The sequence below is a fragment of the Phascolarctos cinereus genome, unplaced genomic scaffold, assembly GCF_003287225.1.
Source record: "Phascolarctos cinereus isolate Bilbo 61053 unplaced genomic scaffold, phaCin_HiC Scaffold_726;HRSCAF=1367, whole genome shotgun sequence".
Classification (NCBI taxonomy): Eukaryota; Metazoa; Chordata; class Mammalia; order Diprotodontia; family Phascolarctidae; genus Phascolarctos; species Phascolarctos cinereus.
The window spans coordinates 144,450,288-144,471,197 of NW_027556098.1; positions in this window are offsets into that span (position 1 = coordinate 144,450,288).

The window sequence follows — 20,910 nt, forward strand, 5'->3', positions numbered from 1 at the left end:
CTGGAAAAATAATAGATACATTGTGACTTTTTCTTGGTTTCCTGATTAATACTCAGTCTGGTGTGTTTTTTCTGATCTGTATGGAAGAGTTATAGGAGAGAGTTCGGCTATACTTCCTACTGCTCTGTCATCTTGACTCCTCCCTGACATGAACTATTGCAAAGGCCTGTTCTTTACTTCCAGTTTCTCTCTCTCTAAGTCATCCTCCAAAGACAGCTGCCAAAATAATCTTTCTAAAATACAGCTCTGATCATGTCACCCCCTGGCTCAAAATATCTTCAGTGGTTCCTGTAATCTTTAGAATAAAGTACAAACTTCTGAGTCTGGCATTTAAGGCCCTTGCAATTTGGCTCCATTCTGTTTTCCAGATATAATTCACCTTATTCCTTCTACCTATTCTATATCCTATATGAACTGTTCTACTTGCTTTGCCTCAAGCTTGTCATTTCATTTCCCTTGTTTATTCTCTATGCCTCTTCATTTATACTTCTAAATTTCCTTTAAGGCTTAGCTTGGAGTAGCTACATAGTACAATGGTTAGGATGCTGGGCCTAGAGTCAGGAAGACTCATCTTCCTGGGTTCAAATATGGCCTCAGACATTTACTAGCTGTGTGATTCTGGGCAAATCACCGAACCCTGTTTGCCTCAGTTTCCTTATCAGCAAAATGATCTGGAGAAGGAAATGGCAAACCACTCCAGGATCTTGGCCAAGGAGTCCCTAAATGGGGTCATGAAGAGTCAGACACAGCTGAAAAACAACTGAAGAGCAACAACTACAGATGTCTACAGGAAGTCTTTACTGATCCCTTTAGCTGTTTGTGTTCTCTGCCTTCTCAAAACATCTTGTATATACTTATTGGTTTGTATGTAGAGCATAATTACTACTTCTATCTCATCATCACAACCACCGCTACCACTCTCCATGGAACATTGTGTGCTATAGAAAACTGACCTCAGAATGAGGAAGACCTGGGTTCAAGTTTGGCCTCTAATCCAGATTAGCTGTGTGACTGATGGGCAAAACAGTGTCCCAGACAATCCTTTAAATAAGTTGTAGCGTAGGTGCTGATCCATGTTGGTAAAAAAAAAAAAGTTCTCTCTCTGGAAGTTCTCGATACCAAGGTCTCTATATCTCCCTGCCAGTGGGCCACGGCGTGAACCTAATAGGTAACTAATTAGAGGGCAGGAAGATGTGTCTCATCCTACCCTCTCCATGATAACCAATCACAGAGCTTGACTTCAATATAACTGTAACAGCACCTTCAACCGTTATTGCTATAATCTACCAACCTCACACAGCTGGCCTCCCAAAGCTCTGCAAACTCCCAAACTTTGCTATGTTGCCCTTGATCTTGATGGCTTAGGCTGGATATAACCTAATCACAAACCTGGCAATTACAGCAGCTTAGCAGGCAAAACATCTGTCTCTCTCCCCAACTCCCATCACCTTCTACCTACACAGACACACCATAGCGAGTTGGCTCTGTTCTCTGGAGCAGTGGCTGGTAAGTTTCCACCTCACCTCCTCCTTGGTTTGGTTTTGGTTTGGTTTTTGGTGGGAAAGCATGGGTAGCACTGAATGAGTAGGCATCACAGATCTCGTTACATTGCCTTTCCTCAAATAGACTTCCCTATTTTCTATGTAAGGCAGCACCATCTTTCTAGTCTTCCAGGTTTTCAACTTCCTTATCCTAGGTTCTTCATTCAATTGAAACTGCTCTCTTTAAAGTCACCAATGATCACTTCACAAATCTGATGGCCTTTTTTGTCTTAATCTTTCTTGACCTTTTTGCAGCATTTAACAATATCCACTACCCTCTTTTCTTGCTCTCTTATAAGTTGCTGAAAATGAAATATGTCACTTATAAAGATTTTCATACCTGCATACTTTAAAAACTTGGAAAAGGAATGTTCTACTTCTCTCAAAATCTTCCAAACTAAAATTTTCAAGTGAATATTGAATCCATTTGTTAAAAAGATAAACATTCAAAACCGTCAATTAGTTTACAAGACCAGCTGAGTGATATTAGGAAGATGGGCATTGTCTAGCCAAATTTCAATAAAAGTCTTTGTATTGTTAGTGGATGGTCTGAAAAAATGAGAATCATGATTTATTGGCATAGCCAATGTTGTACTTCTTCTATTCTGATCCACAGAAGCTTTGGGAGGTGATATGTTTGTTTTTTAAGCTATGAATAAATATTGAATAAACTGAACTTAGAAGCAAACCTTTGAATCACTTTATCACAAAGTGTTAAACCAAGATTTTAAAAAGGAATAAAGCATATCCAACCCTATGATTCTCAGCAAAAATGCCATTATTATTGTTATTACTATTATTAACAATATTTTAGTAAGAGCAATAAGATTTTGTGTCATTAATAAATGAAATATTTTCAGAATATTTCATTCTTACCTCATCCTTTTAAAATGTCTGTTTTGTGTAAGTTTTATTATTTATTATTATATATTATAACTAGTCATTATTATTATTTAAAAGTTATTAGCATGGTACTACCTATTTATAATTTATTAATAAGCAAATATGCATCTCTTTAGAATGCCTATTCAAAAGTTTTTTTTCTTTTTACTAACAGTGTTATATGAGCAAAATACAAATGGGTTACCAATGATGTCAGTTAACATGTTAGTTGAGTCATTTGCATAGTGAAGATAATTCTGTCTCTGATACTTACTAGCTATGTGACTGTAGGTGAGTGTTTTAACTACTCTGAGCCATAACTTTCTTATCTGTAAAATGGGAATAATAGCATCTGCCTCACAAGCTTTTTAAAAATTTTGTTAATTTATTTTTGGTTTTCAACATTCACTTCCATAAGCTTTTGAATTTTAAACTCACAGGCTTTTTTGGAACATCACTAGAGATAGTATAAGTAAAGGGCTCTGTAAATCTTATGACATGATATCAATGTCAACTAGTGGGTATTCTGAATTACAAACTCATATTTCCCTTTTCCAAGACTTCCTGTCTGTCTTATCTCCCTTTTCTGATTATAAAGTTACTGAAGAAACACTGTAGCTTTATAATTTATGGGCTAGTATAGGACCATAGATGCCCAATCAACAATGAGTGTTGATAAGCATGGAAATATTTCTCCCTACTGGTGACTTCTCACAGGGCATGCAAGCACTATCCCCAAAGGCTGGCACATCAGGCCATTCCCCCAGGCTGTGGGGAAAGGGGCCTGTGCTGCTTGGCAGTGACTCAAGGACACAGCTCCCTGCAGAGAAGTGGAGGGCTTTGTTGGCTGCCGCAGAAGTCCTAAGGCTCAGACCCATACAATTAGCCCATATCTCTACCACCCCCATGCTATCCCACACTGTTGTCACTGAAGGAAAATGGATGGAATTGTCTTTCCCCATTTCATAAGATCATAAATCCAGATCTCAAAGGGACCTTGGAGGCCAGGAAGTCCAACTCTCTCTTTTTTTTTTTAACTGATCAGGAAACTGAGGCTCAGAAAGATTAAATGATTTGCCTTAAGTCACCAAAGTAGTAAAGTAAAGGGATTGGGAGGGGTGGGACCTGAATCTGGGGCCTCAGAATCCAGAGCCAATATTTCTTCCTTTATAGCACCTGGAGATTTTAAGAAGTCTTTTAGTGACCTCTCTTCAATCAACCTATCAACAAGGATTTATTAAGTACCTACTGTGTGCCAGGCACTGCACTGGAGATATCAGTACAAATAATGAAACATTCCTATTCATAAGGGACTCTTATGCTAATGAGAATTAATCATATAAATATAAATATGTATGTTTATAGTATAAATATAAGGTGAGTAAATACAAATATATAAAAAGCTGTTAAATACAAGGCCATTTGGAAGGGAAGGCATCAACATTTAGGGAAATCAGGAAAAGTTTCATATAGAATATGGTCTTTGAGCCATGCCTCTTGAAGGGATTTTCAACCATGAACTTATTGCTTTTATACATACATGCATACATACATATATATATACACACACACATATACACACACACATATACACACACACATACGTATACATTTATTTATTTATTTATTTATTTATTTATAGAGAAAGAGGGAGAGAGAGAGAGCTGTATTTCAGTATGATGAGTTTCCTTTGTAATCTGATGTATTTTAGTTTATTCTTTTAATAACATTATTCAGAAGAGTCCGTAGGTTTCACCAGACTGCCAAAAGGATCCATGATACAAAAAAAAAAAGATTAAGAAGCCCTGCCATAAATGAAGAGAGTAGCTCTATGAGGTGGCAGTAAGGAAGGAGTGCATCCCAGACCTGGGAGATGGCCAAGATGAAAGCATGGAGTCAAGAGATGGACTGCTTGTGTGTAAGAGACAGAGAGAAAGCCAGTTAAACTGGATTCACTGAGTGTTCAGGATAATGTTCAACGAGGCTAGAAAGATGAGTTGGGGCCAAGTTGTGAGGAGCTTCAAAATCTAAGCAGAATTTGTTTTATTCCTAGAGGCAATAGGAAGCCCTTGGAGTCAATAGAGCACAGGAATCCCAAGCTCAGATCTGCACTTAAGGAAAATTCTTTTGGCAGCCATATTTAGATGGACTAGAGTGGGGAGGGACATGAGGCATAGAAATTAGTTACAATAATATAGTCAAGAAGTAACAAGGTGCTGAACTAAAATGTGCATAAAGAGGAGTTGGATAGGGAAATTTTGTGGAGGTAGAAATGGTACAATTTGGCAAATGCTTGGATACATAGGATGAGGGAAAATGAACAATCTAAGATTATACCAGTGTTATGAACATGGGATACTGGAAAGATGCTGATGCCTTCAATAGAAATAGGGGAGTGTGAGGAGGGGGAATGAGTTCAATTTGGGACATAATTGAGTTTAAGGATGTCTCCAGGACATCCAGTTTGAAATGTGCAATGGACAGTTGGTCATGTGAGGTCATATCTGGGAGTCATATGAATAAAGATGATAGTTAAACCCATGGGAGCTGATGAAGTTACTAAGAGAGAGAGAGTATAGAAGGAGAGGAAAAGAAGGTCTAGAGCAAAGACCTGGGGAACACCCACAGTTGAAGGAGGAATATGGATGATGAACCAGCAAAAGAGATTGTAAAGGAGCAGTCATAAAGGAGAGCCAAGAGAGCAGGGTCATGAAAACCCAGAGAAAAGGGATCATCTAGGAGAGGACAATCAGCAATGTTAAATGCAGCAATTAGGTCGAGAAGGATGAAGATTGGGTAAGACAAATATATTTGCAATTAATAGATTGATGGCAACTGTTTTTGTTTGACTTGGAAAACATTTTATTTAATATATACAAATAACTACTAAATACAAAAAGTAGATTAAAACAAAATAGCTGGGTTTTTTTCTGGCAGAGTCAAAACGCACATAATGTATAATTCAGATGAAAATGCAACCCCTCTACTCACCACCACTCCACTACCCCCAGCTTTCAAGACTCAAAATTCTACTGAAATCTTTATTTCTAAATCAGTAAGATATCCAGCAGCATCTCATGGGTAATGGCTAAATATATTCTGCATATGAACTGAAAAAAAAATGTTATAGGTTGCATGTACAAATGTGAAGCACTTAAAATGTGACTCCTAACTGATAATGCAGAAAATGTCCATTTCAGATAATAGCGTTAAAAACGTTTGTGTAATAAAAGCATGAGAACATATAAAAATAAACTTAAACATGCACTAGTCAGTTTTGTGAAAACTGCTAAGTGCACTAGTAATAAATAATTTGTCAAATTGTTTATAAACAGTTCCTAATGTTTGGCATTATTGTAAACATCAACACATGTTTCAGTTGAGGAATGAGGTTTGAAGACATTCTACAAAGGGTTAAGAAACAAGTGAGAAGAGAGGAAGTGAAGGTAGTGAGCATGGATAACTTTTTCAAGGAATTTTGCTGAGACAGAGGAGAAATCTAAGCTGCTAGCTTGAGGGAATGGTAGGGTCTAATGAAGGCTTTTAAAAGGTGGGGGAGATAGGCATGTTTAAAGAAAATAGGGAAGGGATGAGCAGATAGGAGAAATCAAAGGAGTGTGTGTGTGTGTGTGTGTGTGTGTGTGTGTGTGTGTGTGTGTGTGTGTAGTGAGGCTATCCCCCACATATAGCATAGCAGTATAATTGTGTGGCTTGAAGGGAGGCAGACTAGACATCCTTAGCCCCTTATCCCTTCAGTGTTTTTCAAGGAAAACTGTGATTCCTGCTGGGAGGGGAAGCAGGATTTAGAACACAGAGGCTGACCATTCTGCTCTCCTCTGAGAGAAGTAGTAGCAGGCTAGAATTACATCTAGCTATAGTTTTCAGGTTCAAAAAAAACCTTTCTAATCACTAGCCATTAATGGGGAAAGAGGGCCACAAGCTTTATATGCAATGCTTGACTACCTTTCTACCTGCTGGTTTTACAATGAACACACACATAGCCAATAGCAAAGAAATTCCATTTATCCAAGTTGATAGCAAAAGAGTAATTAGATAAAGTATATATAGGAGGATATACACAAGACAACATAGAGTGAAGACTTCTCCCATTAAGAGTGAGGTAAGTTGGTCCAACCAAGAAAGAGTCCCAGATCTCACCAGAAATTTCCAGAAGTCTCTAGTGTAGCAAGTGGGGGATAGAAACATGATGGAGACTGTCACCTTGTCTCCTGTCAGCTTATTTTCTCTTATTTTCTCTTATTTGAAGTGGGGTTGGCCTCTTCCATCTTCTCTCTCAAAGCTGGAAGCCAGAAGTGGCTGAAGCAACTAAAGAGCCTGAATCCCCTGAGATCTGAAGAGACTGAAGATAGGGGACCTCTCCTTACTCTTGCTCTTGCCAGTACTGCTCCACTATTCCATAGGCACCAATAAGGAGAGTCCCATACTAATGGGTTTTTTGGGACTCAGGTTACATGTGTGTAAGAGAGAGAGAGAAACAGAGAGAAACAGAGAAAGAGACAGAATTGAGAAGCAATCTTTCAGAGAAGAGAAGAAATCTGATCAAGTGCACATGTAGAAAGATTGGCCCTCGCAAGGAGAAATACTACTTCCTTGTCAGAGACCGGGGGGGAAGAAGAGAGTAGGAGATAATGTTGAGGGGTTTTGAAATGAAGAGAATAAAAGAAGGGGAAGTTCATATTAAAGGATCTTAATTTTCTCAGCAAAATGAGAAACAAGATCCTTAAAAGAGCTAAAAGAGAAAAGGGAAAGTATGGGAAGCTTGGGGATATAAGAGAAGGTTTGGAACAGCTTCTTTGAGAGTCAGATGGGGACACAACTAGGGAAGAATGAAAGGATTGCCTTGCTGTAGTGAAGGCCCAGTTGAAGTTGGATAAAATAAATGCACAATATACCCAGTCAGCAAGGTTCAGAGAGGGGGCAGACTCAAGATGGCAGAATAAAATGTCACAACTAATAAACTTTGCCCAAAACCTCTTCTACAAAATAACCACAGAAAAGACAAACTGAATCTTGAATAGGAAAACCAAGAATAAGTTATAGTGAGTCATTTTTCCAGCCCAGGCTAATTTAGAAGGACAGAGAGATCTATGGACACCAGTGTAAGGATTGGCCAAGAGTGTCACTTAGTTGAAGCATCATTGACTGTGGCTGCAGTGGCAGTAGCATCAGGGAACAGCCCCTAGGGACAGTAAGGGGAGTAAACACCTGGTCATAAAGAGAACCCAGGGGACCCCTATACTAGCACTGAGAACAGGATCTGGTGCCATTTGGCAGCTCTGTCACTCATCCAGTCCTGAGTTGCAGTTATAGGATGGAGAGGAGAAATTTTGGTCATGAGGGAGCAGGGGTCTTATCTGAATAAGGACTGGGAGGCAGTGACCAGACTTCTCCTTAGATTATATATTGGAAGCACCAAAAATTGACAAGCTCCCAGACTGAGCTGTGAAAACAGCAGAAGGATATAAAAAATAGAAGCTCAGGCCAGTCATCTCCTGGAGAGGTGAGCAGAGTCCAATTTAAACAAAAATTCCAAAGTAAAACAGTAGGCTGGAAAAATGAGAAAACAACAAAAAAAGAACCTGACCATAGAAAGCTACTAGATGACAGGAAAGCTGAAAAAGAAGACAATGACATGAAAATAGCTACAAGCAAAGTCTCAAAGAAAACTGTAGATTGCACACAAGTCCAACAAAAATTCTTGGAAGAGGCAAAGAAATAAAAAGAGCAAAAAAACCTTTAAAATCAAATAAGAACAGTGGAAGAAAAATGGGGGGGGAATGAGGTCTATGAAAGAAAATTATGAAAAGACAATTAACAGCTTGTTTTTTGTTAAAAAAGAAAAGACAAAAATACTTAGAAAATAACTCTTTAAAAATCAAAATTAACCAAATAGTAAAAGAGGTACAAAAAGTCCTGAAGAAAATACTATCTTAATTGGACAAGTGGAAGCTAATGACTCTATGAGACATCAAGAAATGATAAAACAAAGTCAAAAGACTGAGAAAAAGAAAAGCAAAGCTGTAAGGCTTCCCAACTACATTCATTGTCTTATAAGAGCAGAGGAGGCAAATGAATGAATGTATGAATGAATGAAAAATTATTTATCATGCTCTTCCTATGTGCCAAATATTATGTTAAGGCTGAGGATACAGTTCAGTCCCTGCTCTCAAGGAGCTTATACTCTAATTGTGGGAGACAGTGCATAAAAGAAAGTTCAGAGGCACTGGGTATCAAGGAGTATTCATAGTCTTCCTCTAGGACCATAATATGACAGAAGGTATACCTAGTGCTGGAAAGGGTAGCCAAAGGTGTGGTGATGGGAAGGGAGTCAGGACTCATTCAGAGCTAATACATAGATTGAAGATTTGTGAGAGAAAGAGAATCTGATTGAAGGGGAATTCATTCATTATAGAATAAGAGTTCCAGAGGATATGGTATAATAGATGGACAATACTGCAATGGGGACATGGGTAGGGTAGGGATGAGGAGGATGAAGATGAAAGGAGGGAGGAGGAGGGTAAGGTTGAGTTTTTTTCTTCTCTAAGTTGCTGGTGATTGATTAGTAAAAGAATAGGGAGAGATATAGGAGAAGCCTTAGGGTGAAGGGGGGTGGCAGATGTGTAATGAAATTCACAATCTTTAAACCATGCTACAGAGGGAACTAGGCCAGATCTGGATTGGTTCTTCCTCTGAAATGCCTACTGGAGGGGAGTAGGCAGTGACAGTGGTTAGGGAGTGGTGCTGAGATTGCTGGTCAGTGGGGTTTGTTTTGCTTCAAGGCTACCCTCCATGTTCATTTTAATCGGATGTTTCCCAAAAAAGTGAAACTATAGACATAAATGGAGTGTAGCAAATTACCAAATGACTTGTGTAAATGTCATCAGAGCCATTAAGAACATGTGTAATAGTTGTGCAGTAAGACTGAGGGATAACAAATGGGTAACTTGAATGAAGCACTGATTTCATGGAATTCTTTTAAAATGAAGTGGGTTTTTTAAAAATCAACAAGAATTCACCTTCTCTCCTTTCCACCTTTCCTTGCCCCCAAATGAGAAAGAAAAAAATAAAACTCCTATTATAAACCTGTACAGTTAAACAAAACAAATTCCTACATTGGCAATGTTTAAAAAATATATCTCAATCTGCACTCTGACTCTATCTGCTTTCTATTTGGGAACAGGTAACATGTTAAACATCTAAAATCATGGCTGCTTGTTGTGTTGATCAAAGTTTCTGAGTATTTCAAAGTTGCTTGTGTTTACAATATTATTCTTATTATATGAATTGTAATTCTAGTTCTTCTCACACTCTGCATCAGTTCATGCAAGTCTTCCTATGTTTCTTTGAAACCATTCTCTTCATCATTTCTTACAGCACAGTAGTTTTCTATCATATTTATAAACCATAATTTGTTCAGCCACTCCCCAACTGCTGGGTATTTTCTCAGTTTCCAATTCTTTGCCACTGCAAAAAGAGCTACAATAAATATTTTGATTCATCCTTGGAGCTTGTTTTGTTGGGACTAATCTATCCTTTCATGTACCCCTTTCTTTTATTTCCCCCTCTTAATTCTGTTCTTTCCCTCTTGTTTTCCTGAGCGAAATGTTTTTCTGTGTCCAACTGTGTGTGCATTTTCCTCCTTTGATCAATCTACATGAGAAAAAGGTTCTAGAATCATCTACTCCCACAAACTTCCTCCTCGTTTGTGTAGACTTCTACTTGTGCATCTTGATTATGAGATAATTTTTTTTCATCCTCCTCTCTTTTCCCCTCCTAATCTATTCTTCTTTTACCCCCTTTCCATTCTTCTTTTAAGAACATCAAAGCTTAACAGAAGCACACCCAGGCCCACTGTCTAATTAGAATTCCTTTTGATCCCTAATGATGATAGGATTCAGAAAGGATACCATTTCTCCATATTACAACTTCAGCAATTTAAACTTGTTTAGACTTTCATGATTGCTTGTTCATGTTTATATTTTTATATTTCACTTGATTTTTGTGTTTGTACTTCAAAACTTCCGTGTGTTTTCATCAAGATTGCTTAGAAGTCCTCTATTTCATTACAGATCTATGTTTTTCCCCTGCAGGATTATACTGTTTTGCAGGGTAAATTATTCTTGGTTGTAAGCCCATATCTTTGACATTATAGTGACTTGGCTTATAGTGGTAACTGCTTAATTGTGTATGATCCTGACTGTGGCTCCTCAATATATGAATTCTTTCTTTTTGACTGTTTGCAGTATTGTTTTCTTTTATCTGCAAATACTAAGTTTGAGCTGTAAACTTTTTGGGAGTTTTCATTTTGGGGTTTCTTTCAGAGGGTAACTAGTGAATTTTTAAAATTTCTACCTTGCTCTCTGATTCTAAGAAAGCTAGGTAATTTTTTTTGTAATTTCTTGAAATGAAATTATTTCATTTGCCATCAAGTACTCTGCTTGGTTTTGACCTCATGACCATCATGCTCCCTCACTAGGTACTTTCTGGTGCCCCCTCCCACTCTCTACTTTTCAGCTTCCTTCTATGTATTGTCTTCTTCCATTAGATTGTGAGAACCTTGAAATCAAGGACTTTCTTTTTCTCATTTATGTCCCCAGTGCTTAGCACAGTGCTTAGAACCTACTACATGCCTGTTGACTGTCGAAACATGATGTCTCATTTCTGTGTGTGTGTGTGTGTGTGTGTGTGTGTGTGTATGTGTGTGTATGATGGCTTTCAGATACTCCAATGATTGTTGAATTATCTCACCTTAATTTGTTTTGTAGGTCAGTTTTTTCTTTTTTGCTATAAAACACCTTACATTTTCTTTAATCATTTTTTGATTTGTTTTAATATTTCTTTCCTCATTAGCCTTTATCTGGTTTAATTTTCAGGGAGTTTGTTGCTTGAATAACATTTTGTACATCTTACATTAAGCTGCTAATTCTATTTCCAATTCTTTCTTATTTAACTCTCAATACTTTTCCAATTTTTCCATCAAGCACTCTCATTTATAAAACAATATTTTAACTCAGAAAAAACCACAATTCTTCCTTCATCTCTTCCAGGAATCCTATTTGAACTTGTGCACAAGCTTTGTTTTTCCTTCAAGCTTTGTTTTATAGTCATTTTCTTCTTCTAGAGGCAATGTCTGAGCTGCTGCTACTTTCTTCAGAGTAATTGAATGTTGTATTATTCTATGATCTCAGAGACAAACTGAGGACCTATAAACTTTCAGTTCTCCCAAAATTATGTGATCCAGGGAAGTCTGATCACTATCCTCCTGGTCTCAGGTGTGCAAGTTCTTGACGTTGGTTTGGATCTGAGCAACACACTTATGGGCTTGCCCCTGGTTACAATTCCAGTAGATTTCTGCACTTGGAAAACTCTGCTGTTTTAGATGGAATTTCAGGTTCCACTTTGGTCTGGTATTCCTGCAATCGTTATTCCCCTACATGCTTTAGACTGGGCTGCATACTAGAAGTAAGACCCTGTTCTGCTTTGCTCCTAGAGTCAAAGTCGCATACCTACTGCTTGCTTCTTTACTTGCTCCTTTCTTGATTCACAGCCTAAGGCTTACAATTGCTCCTTATATTACACCAAGGAGCATGTCTTCTCCTCAGTCAACCCCAAATTTGTGACTTGAAATTTAAAAGTGATCAACAGAACTGCCAAGTGGCACCTATTTCTACACCTGAACAAGATTGAGACTATCTTTGCTGGATTTGGAACCTATTCTTGCCCTGATGTACATCTTGGCCCTCATTCAGTCCCAGTATTTGAAAGCTCTGCATAACTCTTTCTGGATAAAGCCTCATCTTCAGTATCTGCAGACCTCTCTGTCTCCTGATGTTGGCTTGGACTGGAAAGCTGACTCACTGTGGTCTTTCATGGATTTCCTAATCATCATTCAGTCTGGTGTTTGTCTGGATCTGTTTGAAGGTATTCTGAGGGAGTTTGGCTATATGTCTTCCTCTTACTCCACCATCTTTTGTGGAATTTTAAGACTCAAAGGAAAGCCACCAGAACCTTGTATATATACTCCATGAAGCATTTATGGAAAAATGTGAACAAGAATCTCACAGGATTGGGAGGTATGGATGGATTCATATCTGCACCAGAGGAGAGGATAGTCATATAGAACTATGTCTAGGAATTCTGTACCTGGGCATTGAGCAAAGTCAGGTGATTTCTTAAGGTGTAGTAGCCACTCCTATTCTTGGTTTATGTAGACTGCAGACAGAGGTCAAGGGATCTGGGGAGTTTAAAGAATTGGAACAGAAGAATGTTTGAAGGGAGAGAAGCTGCAGTGGAGAAGATTGTAAGCCAAGGACTGAACTTACCTGGAAAGAGGGAAAGTGACCTGGTGGTACAGAGATGACAGTAATCAAGATTTGGATAGGAGGGATAGAACTTTAAAAGAGAAGAGGTAATTGCTGAATGTTGGTGGAAGGAGGAAAATCTAAAAGTGGCTTTGGAGAGCAAAGATTATTCCAACTCTTCCTCCTGGCCAGACTTGGAGAGAGGCCAAGAGATTGAGTTTTCCAAAAGGAAAGTAGGTATCAAGAAAATGGAAGGTACATAAGAGTATGAGATCTAAGATGAAGAGGAGCTTACCAACAAGGTATGAAACTATAGGAGAGGGCAGTAGAGAAGGATAGGAACTGAGGAATGCTAGGGCTAAGTTTACCATGGGGGAGGATGCTGTCTTCCACAAGGTCCCTCTTGCTGATCCCACACTGATCTCAGGAGTCTTACATTCACAGCTTGAGTCCTCAGGTCAGGTGATTCATTGGGGACAATCTGCCCCTGTAGGTTCAGGGGACCTTAGAGAGGGGTGTGATGACCCTCTTCTATCCTAGGAGATAACAGTTTGAGAGGGGAGCTGGGCTAATGCTCTGTTATGGAGAAGGAAGCATGCCTACCTGGATGTCAGCTCCTAGGGCAAAGCCCTGGTTGCCTTGTGCCATTTGCAGCTCTAGACCCACACATGTACATGCTGAAGAGGAATGATCAGTAGCACACAGTATGCATTGTCCCTATGATGCTCTAACAAGAGGGTCTTGAAGACAAGTGCAAACGCAAAACTAACTCAATCAATTAGTAGATATTCATCAAGAGCATTGATGGTACAAAAACAAAAGCAGAACAGCCCTTTCCCTCCAGAAGCTTAATCTAACAGATTAATCAAAGAAGTATGTATTTAATACTTACTGAGAGCAAAAAGGACATTGGGATAAGTTCTTTGTGTAATACAAAGATGGTAAGGTAGTTGAGCAAATAAAACAAAAAGTGAAAAGACAATAGAAGAGATAAAGAATGCTGCAGAATAAAACCTTAGAAAAAGCACAAGGTAGTAGATAAATGGTATAGAAACTAAGTGCTTGAGGATGGAGAGATGGCTCTGGGTGGTCAGGGAAATATTCGCAAGAGAGGTAGCTAAGTCAACAAGAAGAAGAAGGAGGAGGAGGAGGAGGAGGAGAATAGGCTCAAAGAAGGGGGAAGATAGTCTAGGCAGTGGCTATAGTGGAAACAGAAACGTGGAGGTAGGAAAATGCGATTTTCATATCTTTAGAGAGCACTGAATAGACACTGGTTTGGGTGGAGTGAGATTTATGTAGCAGAGTAGTGGGATACATGGCTGAAAGGGTAGCTTGGGGCACATTCAGGTTGATGGGGGAAAGCTGTAATGTTACTTAGTGATTATGTTGCTAAGGAATGAGTTGTGGTTGGGGGCAAGGGGCTTCTGGTAAAGAGACTAAGGGTCCTTCTGCAGAAAAAGCACCTTTCCACTAAAGATCTGTTTATTCTGCAATTAAGCCATGGGTACATTTCCCAGCTTAGCTGTCAACTATGCTCTATGTAAACCAGGAATGAATATTCCCAAAGCACCAACAGAAGGAAGTTCTTCATAAAAATGAAGCCTGAGGGTGTGAAGTAAAAAACAAAGCCATGTTCACACACATCCAGCAACATCCGCTCTATGCAGCCACTGATGAGGCGGAAACACACTTTAAAAATCTGAGCTGTTGTTAAAACCTCGGTGGTGCACAGATGTTGAGAATTCTGAGACATTGGAGGTTCTTTCCTCTGCCTGGAACACCCTCCTCCCCCACCTCCTCTCTGACTATCCTATCCATTCGTCAAATCCCAGCTCAATTCCCAAATTATAGAGAAGTTTAGAACTGAGAGGACCTTAGAATTTATCTAGTATAACTCTTTGACTTTCAGGTGAGAAATTGAGGGCCAGAAAACGGAAGCGACTTGTCCAAAGTTACATAGGTAGATATTGACAGAGTCTGGGGTAGCTAGGTGGCATGATGAATAGAGTGCCAGGCTTGGAGTCAGGAAGACTCATCTTTTTGAGTTCAAATCTGGCCTCAGACACTTATTAGCTGTGTGACAAATCACCTAACCCTGTTTGCCTCAGTTTTCTCATCTGTCAAATGAGCTGGAAAAGGAAATGGAAACCACTCCAGTATCTTTGTCAAGAAAACCTCAAATGGGGTCATGAAGAGTTGGACATGACTGAAAAACTACTGAATTGACAGGGTCAGAAGTAGAACCCAGACATCAGGTCTCCCATCTCAGTGTTCTTTCCACCACACTATTTTTTCTTTGGAAGTCTTCCCAGCTAGTCCACGTGTCTCTCCTATCAACAACAACAGCAAAAGCGAATTGATAAACTAATCCAAGGTGAAGGATTAGTCATTTAATCCATTATTCCTCATAAGGATATTTGTTTCCATTGAATGCTTGAAGAAAGCAATGTTTTAACCCAAAAGAATAAAATGCTAGTGGTGGGATTTTAGAAATAAATAAGGGAACCATTTTGGAATAAAGTACCTTACTAGCACGCCTTATATTGGGCCACAGAGATGTGTACAAAGAGAATCCTGGCATCTGAAGTAATCCAGATAATAGTGAGTGAGGACAGGGAAGTTTTACTTTATTCTATAGGAATTAGAGAACTTTTGAAGGTGTTTTTTGTTGTTTTATTTTATTTTCTTGTAAAAGTATTGTGTTAAGAAATGTAATCTGGTAGCAGTGCCTTGAGAGATCAAGGAAGAAGGGCATGGACAGAACTAGCTCATCAAGGAGACTGTTGCAGTAATTCAAGCATGAAAGTATTGGCACTTCTACTGGGGTGATAGTTGTGCTAAGAGGAAGGCAGGGACGGGTGTGAAAAATACACTGAAGAGAGAATTGACAGGATCATGGGCCAGTATATTTTAGAGCTAGAAGGATCAGAGGTTATCTCATCCTTTTCATTTTGCAGGTCAGGTAACTGAGGCCCAGAGAAGTGAAACGATTTGTCCAACCCAGTGCCCTCCCGGTGTTACTTCCCTGAACTTGCATTTGCATTTGTGGTTTGAGTCCTCAGAGGGTGACTCATACTTCAGATTCTAGGGGTAACTCTAAGGGGCTGAACTCCTAACACTATAGTTCATGAGACCCCATTGATATAGTCTTAATTAACAATCAGCTTGCAGACTTAATTAGTCTTTAGGAGAGGTATTTCCTCTGATGGCATAGCAAGAAACATAACTACAAAACATTGTTCCTATCCCTCCCCCCACCCCCATAAACATGGGTCTCACTCTTCCCCAAATACACACAACATTCTTGGGAAGAGTGAGGTCAAACTTAGATCGTAATGGTAGTGAGGGACATGTGTGTGGTACCTGCCTAGCAAAGCAACTCCTAACTTCTGGTACTAGAGTACCTGGAAGTCCCTTCATTCTTCCCAGAGTCCTCAAATAACTTCTGCTGTCAGGTTGCTAAGCTGGCCTTCCAATGTCCATTCCTTTCCACAGCGTGATCCTCTACTGTCAATTAAGTTCCTTCAAGTGTTGTCCTCCTTCAGGTGGACGTCTCTGTATATCTACATCTGCCTGGAGTATATGTCTCTGCTTCTCACTGAATGTAGTGTCTCCTACTGACCCAGGAGCTTTGATGATTAATAATAATAATAATAATAATAATAATAATAATAATAATAATAATAATGACAAATAGCTAACACTTATATAAGTACTTACTACGTGCCAAGTACTATGGTAAGCACCTTATAATTATCTCAGTTTTTCCTCACAACAACCCTAGGAGGTAGGTGCTGTTATTATCCCCATTTCACAGGTAAGGAAACTGAGGCAGACAGAAATGAAGTGACTTTACCAGGGTCACAGAGCTAGTAAGTGTAGTAAGTGTCTAAGGCTAGTCAGGTCTTCCTGACTCTAGTCCCAGCACTTTTTAATCGCTTTGCCACCTAGTTGCTCTGATGGCTAATTCCTTTCCCCATTGTTACCTTCTGGTATAGGTGCTGCATTCCACTGCTACTTGTAATTCCTGAGCTCAAATCTCTGCATGGCTTATTTTTTAATATATTGGCACAAGGGTTCTGCCAGTTATGTGGTAAGAATGAGAGCTAACAGATGGACAGATAAAGGATTGCACTAATGTCAATGCAATACTGAAAGACCCAGAAGAAGGCCTCCAGAGAATGGAGTGGGTCCTCTGTGAAGGACATGAGTCCAGTGGGATGTGAAGGCATGAAAAGGTTATGATTTGCACTGGTTGAAATCCACTGTTTCATAGAAGTGCATGAGAACTAAATTGTTTTGCCATGTGATAAAGGAAAGTAAAAGGGAGAAAAAACACAGAGGAAACTAATACTAAAACAAAATTAAAAAAAGAAAAGCCACGGTGCATCAACCATTTTCAGTTCCTCCTACAGACTGCAGTAACTCATGTATTACCCATTGGCACAGACACCATTGGCTTGTTATCCTTGTTCTAAGGGCCACTGGGTGTCCCTGCAGAAGGTGGGAGTTAGACCACCAGAGTTTTCCCTGGGAATAGCAGAATTTGGGTCATGTCTAAGTCTACACAGAAAAAAAGTGTTCAGCTCCCATGTGCTTGCTCAGGCTGACAAGCCATATAATATAGGACAGACTCTCTATTACCCAAAAGAACCCCAAAACAGAAAAGACTTGCAGCTGAGTCTATGAATGATCAAAACAACTTTCTTCCCCTCTCTGGGGATCTACCTTCTTCAGGGCACAGAGATCTTCCCAAAGAAGAGGACATACTGAAGAGCAGGCAGCATCTCGTCTTCCAAGCAATGATACCACAGATGCTGTCAGGATAAACATCATCCAGTAATGGATAGAAGACAAAGAGATAATTAGTAGTGGTAAGGAATACTGAAACAACTTGATAGCATCAATAGAGAGGGTCCTTATCTTCTCATGGCATGTATCCAAGATGTGACAGAACTTCTCAAAACTTGTTAAATAAAATGGTTACTATCCCATTTGTGATTATTCACATGGGTACAAATTTCAGAAAGAATGTGGAAGTTTTTGCTAAATATTATGAAATTTGAGGCAAAATATTTAAGACCTAAAGAAGGCACGTGATATTTTAATCCCAATGTACATCAAAGGCTATCCATTCAGAAAGGAAATGGAAAGTGATTTGGGAAGTGAGCAGCCATTGAAAATTATAATGTCTTAGTATGACATTTGGGTTTCTGGACCACAGCTTCAAACAAAACAATGACAGGGTCCTGGCTAGGAATGGAATGTACCTAATGAGGGCCAGTAAGAAGATAAATATATAGATAAAGCATTTATTAAGCATTTAGTAGGTGTTAGGTATGTGTTAAGCACTGGAGATAAAAATACAAGAAAAAAATGACAGTCCTGATATTCAAGAAGCTAACATTCTAATGGGGGGGAAAGCAACACTTAAAAGGAAGCTGGAAAGAGAGATAGAGAAGAGTAACTGAATGTGGGCAGAGGTGTTGGGGTTGAGGGTGTTAGAAAAGTCTGGGGAATGAAGAGTGGAGCTGTGAATGAAACAAGCATTGCCTGAGCTCCTCATGAAATTGTATTACTAACCAGGCATTAACCAATTCCAAGAGAAGGATTCAGGGCGCAAGCATCTCTGAGGTGAGATGGCTGCTGGTAAGCAGGTAGAAAAATCCAGAGAATAAGGAGTGGACATATGTGACTAGTGTCCTGCAAATCTACTCAAAAAAGATCTTTAAACTAAAAAATGAGTGCAAGGACTGCTTTCTATGTGTGTCCACCAAGCCCAATACCATGAAGAATAGCAACAGTGAAGGAGGATGAATTACAATAGAAGGATCCAGAGGTTCCCAGGAGACACAAACTGAGAAACAAGTCGATAATAAAACCAATCGCATAAGATATCTCTATACAAATATACATACATACAAAGTGTGGGTAAAAAGCAAGATAAACTACAGATCCTAAAAACAAGGAGACAAATTTGACCATGGAGGTATCATTGAGAGTTAATGGGATGAGACAAATGATTTTAATATGGCTCTGAGGTGATTATACTTTATTCAAAAGAAACAAGATGGATAATTGGCAGGGAGCCTGGAAGGAAGAGTAACATTATATTTTAAGAAGATACAGAGATTTTGCCAAAAGCTTTACTCCACAGAGTCTTCTATTCTCATACCTCATTATGATCCTGGGTTCTTGAAGTCTATGCCAAGGGAGCACAAATTTAGGTACCTTCATCAAGACTGAAAATCTTTGAATATAGTCCCAGCAACAATTTGAGGTTTTTTTTTTCAGGATTAGCCTAGCTAAGAACAAAGGGATTCATCAATAGTAGGCTATCCAAGGGATTTATACCAGTGATGCAGTAGATAAACTCGAAACCTTAGCGATAAGATCAGGGGTGAAGCAAGGATGTCCATTATTGTCAGTATTATTCAATATTGTATTTGAAATGCTAGCAATATAACTTTTTTTGTGGTAGCTAAGAGTTGAGGGTATGCCCATCAATTGGGGAATGGCTGAACAAGTTTTGGTATACGATTGTAATGGAATACTATTGTGCTATAGCAAATGACAAGCAGGATGATTTCAGAAAAACCTGGAAATACATACATAAACTGATACAAAGTGAAGTGAGCAGAATCAGGAGAACATTGTACACAGTAACAGCAATGTTGTATGATGAAGAACTGTGAATGATATGGCTATTCTCAGCAATACAATGATCCAAGATAATCTTAAAGGACTCATGGTGAAAAATGCTATCTGCATCCACAGAAAGTACTGATATTATGTGAATAAAGACTAAAGCATACTATTTTTCTTCCTTCTTTCCTTCCTTTCCTTCTTTCTTTTTCTTTCTTTTTTTCTTTCTCTTTCTTTCTTTTTCTTTCTTTTTTTCTTTCACTTTCTTTCTTTCTTTCTTTCTTTCTTTCTTTCTTTCTTTCTTTCTTTCTTTCTTTCTTTCTTTCTTTCTTTTGTCTTCTTGCACAAAATGACTAATATGGAAATATTTTACATAATTACACATGTATAGCTTATATCAGATTGCTTACTGTCTTGCAGGGTTGAGAGGGAAGGAAGGATATAATTTGGAACTCAAAACTTTTTTAAAAGAATGCTAAAAATTGTTTTCACATGTAATTGGAGGAGGGAATAAAATATTTTCAAAAGAAATGCTAGCTATAACAATAAGAGAAGAAAAAGAAATTAAAGGAATTAGAATAGGCAATTAGAAAAAAACAATCACTTTTTGGAGATGATATGATAGTATACTTAGAGAACATTAGATAATCAACTAAAAAACTAGTTGAAACAATGAACAATTTAAGCAAAGTTGTAGGATATAAAGTAAAACCATATAAATCATCAGCATTGTTGTATGCTACCAACAAAACCCAGCAGCAAGAGATAGAAAGAGAAATCCCATTTAAAATAAATGCAGACAATACAAAATACTTGGGAATCTGCTTGTGAAGACAAACCCAAGGATTATATGAACATTTTTCACATGAATAAAAACATATGTAAACAATTGAATAAATGTTAATTACTGATGGGTAGGCTGAGCCAATACAATAAAAATTACAATTCTACCTGTTTATTTATTCAGTGTCATACCAATCAAACTACCAAAGAATTATTTAATAGAGCTAGAAAAACTAATAACAAAATTCATCTGGAAGAACAAAAGGTCAAGAATATCAAGGGAATCAAAGAAAAAATATGTGAAGCAAGGTGGTTCAGATTTCAAGCTCAATTTATAAAGTGGTAATAATCAAAACAACCTGATACTGGCTAAGAAATAAAACGGCAGATGAAATTAGGTACATAATACTCAGTAGTAAATGGTCATAGTGACATAATGTTTGATAAACCCAAAGATTCAAAGCTTTTGGGATAAAAACTCACCTTTTGACAAAAATTGCTTGGAAAACTGGAAAGCAATTTGGAAGAAACTAGATGTAGAACAACATCTCACACTGTAAGATAAGGTTAAAATGGATAAATGGTTTATACATAAAAGGTGATATTATAAAGAAATTAGGGGAGCATGGAAAAATATATCTGTCAAACCTATGGATAAGAGAAGAATTTATGACCAAACAGGAGATAGAGAGGATCACAGGAAGCAAAATGGATAATGTTGATTACATGAAATTAGA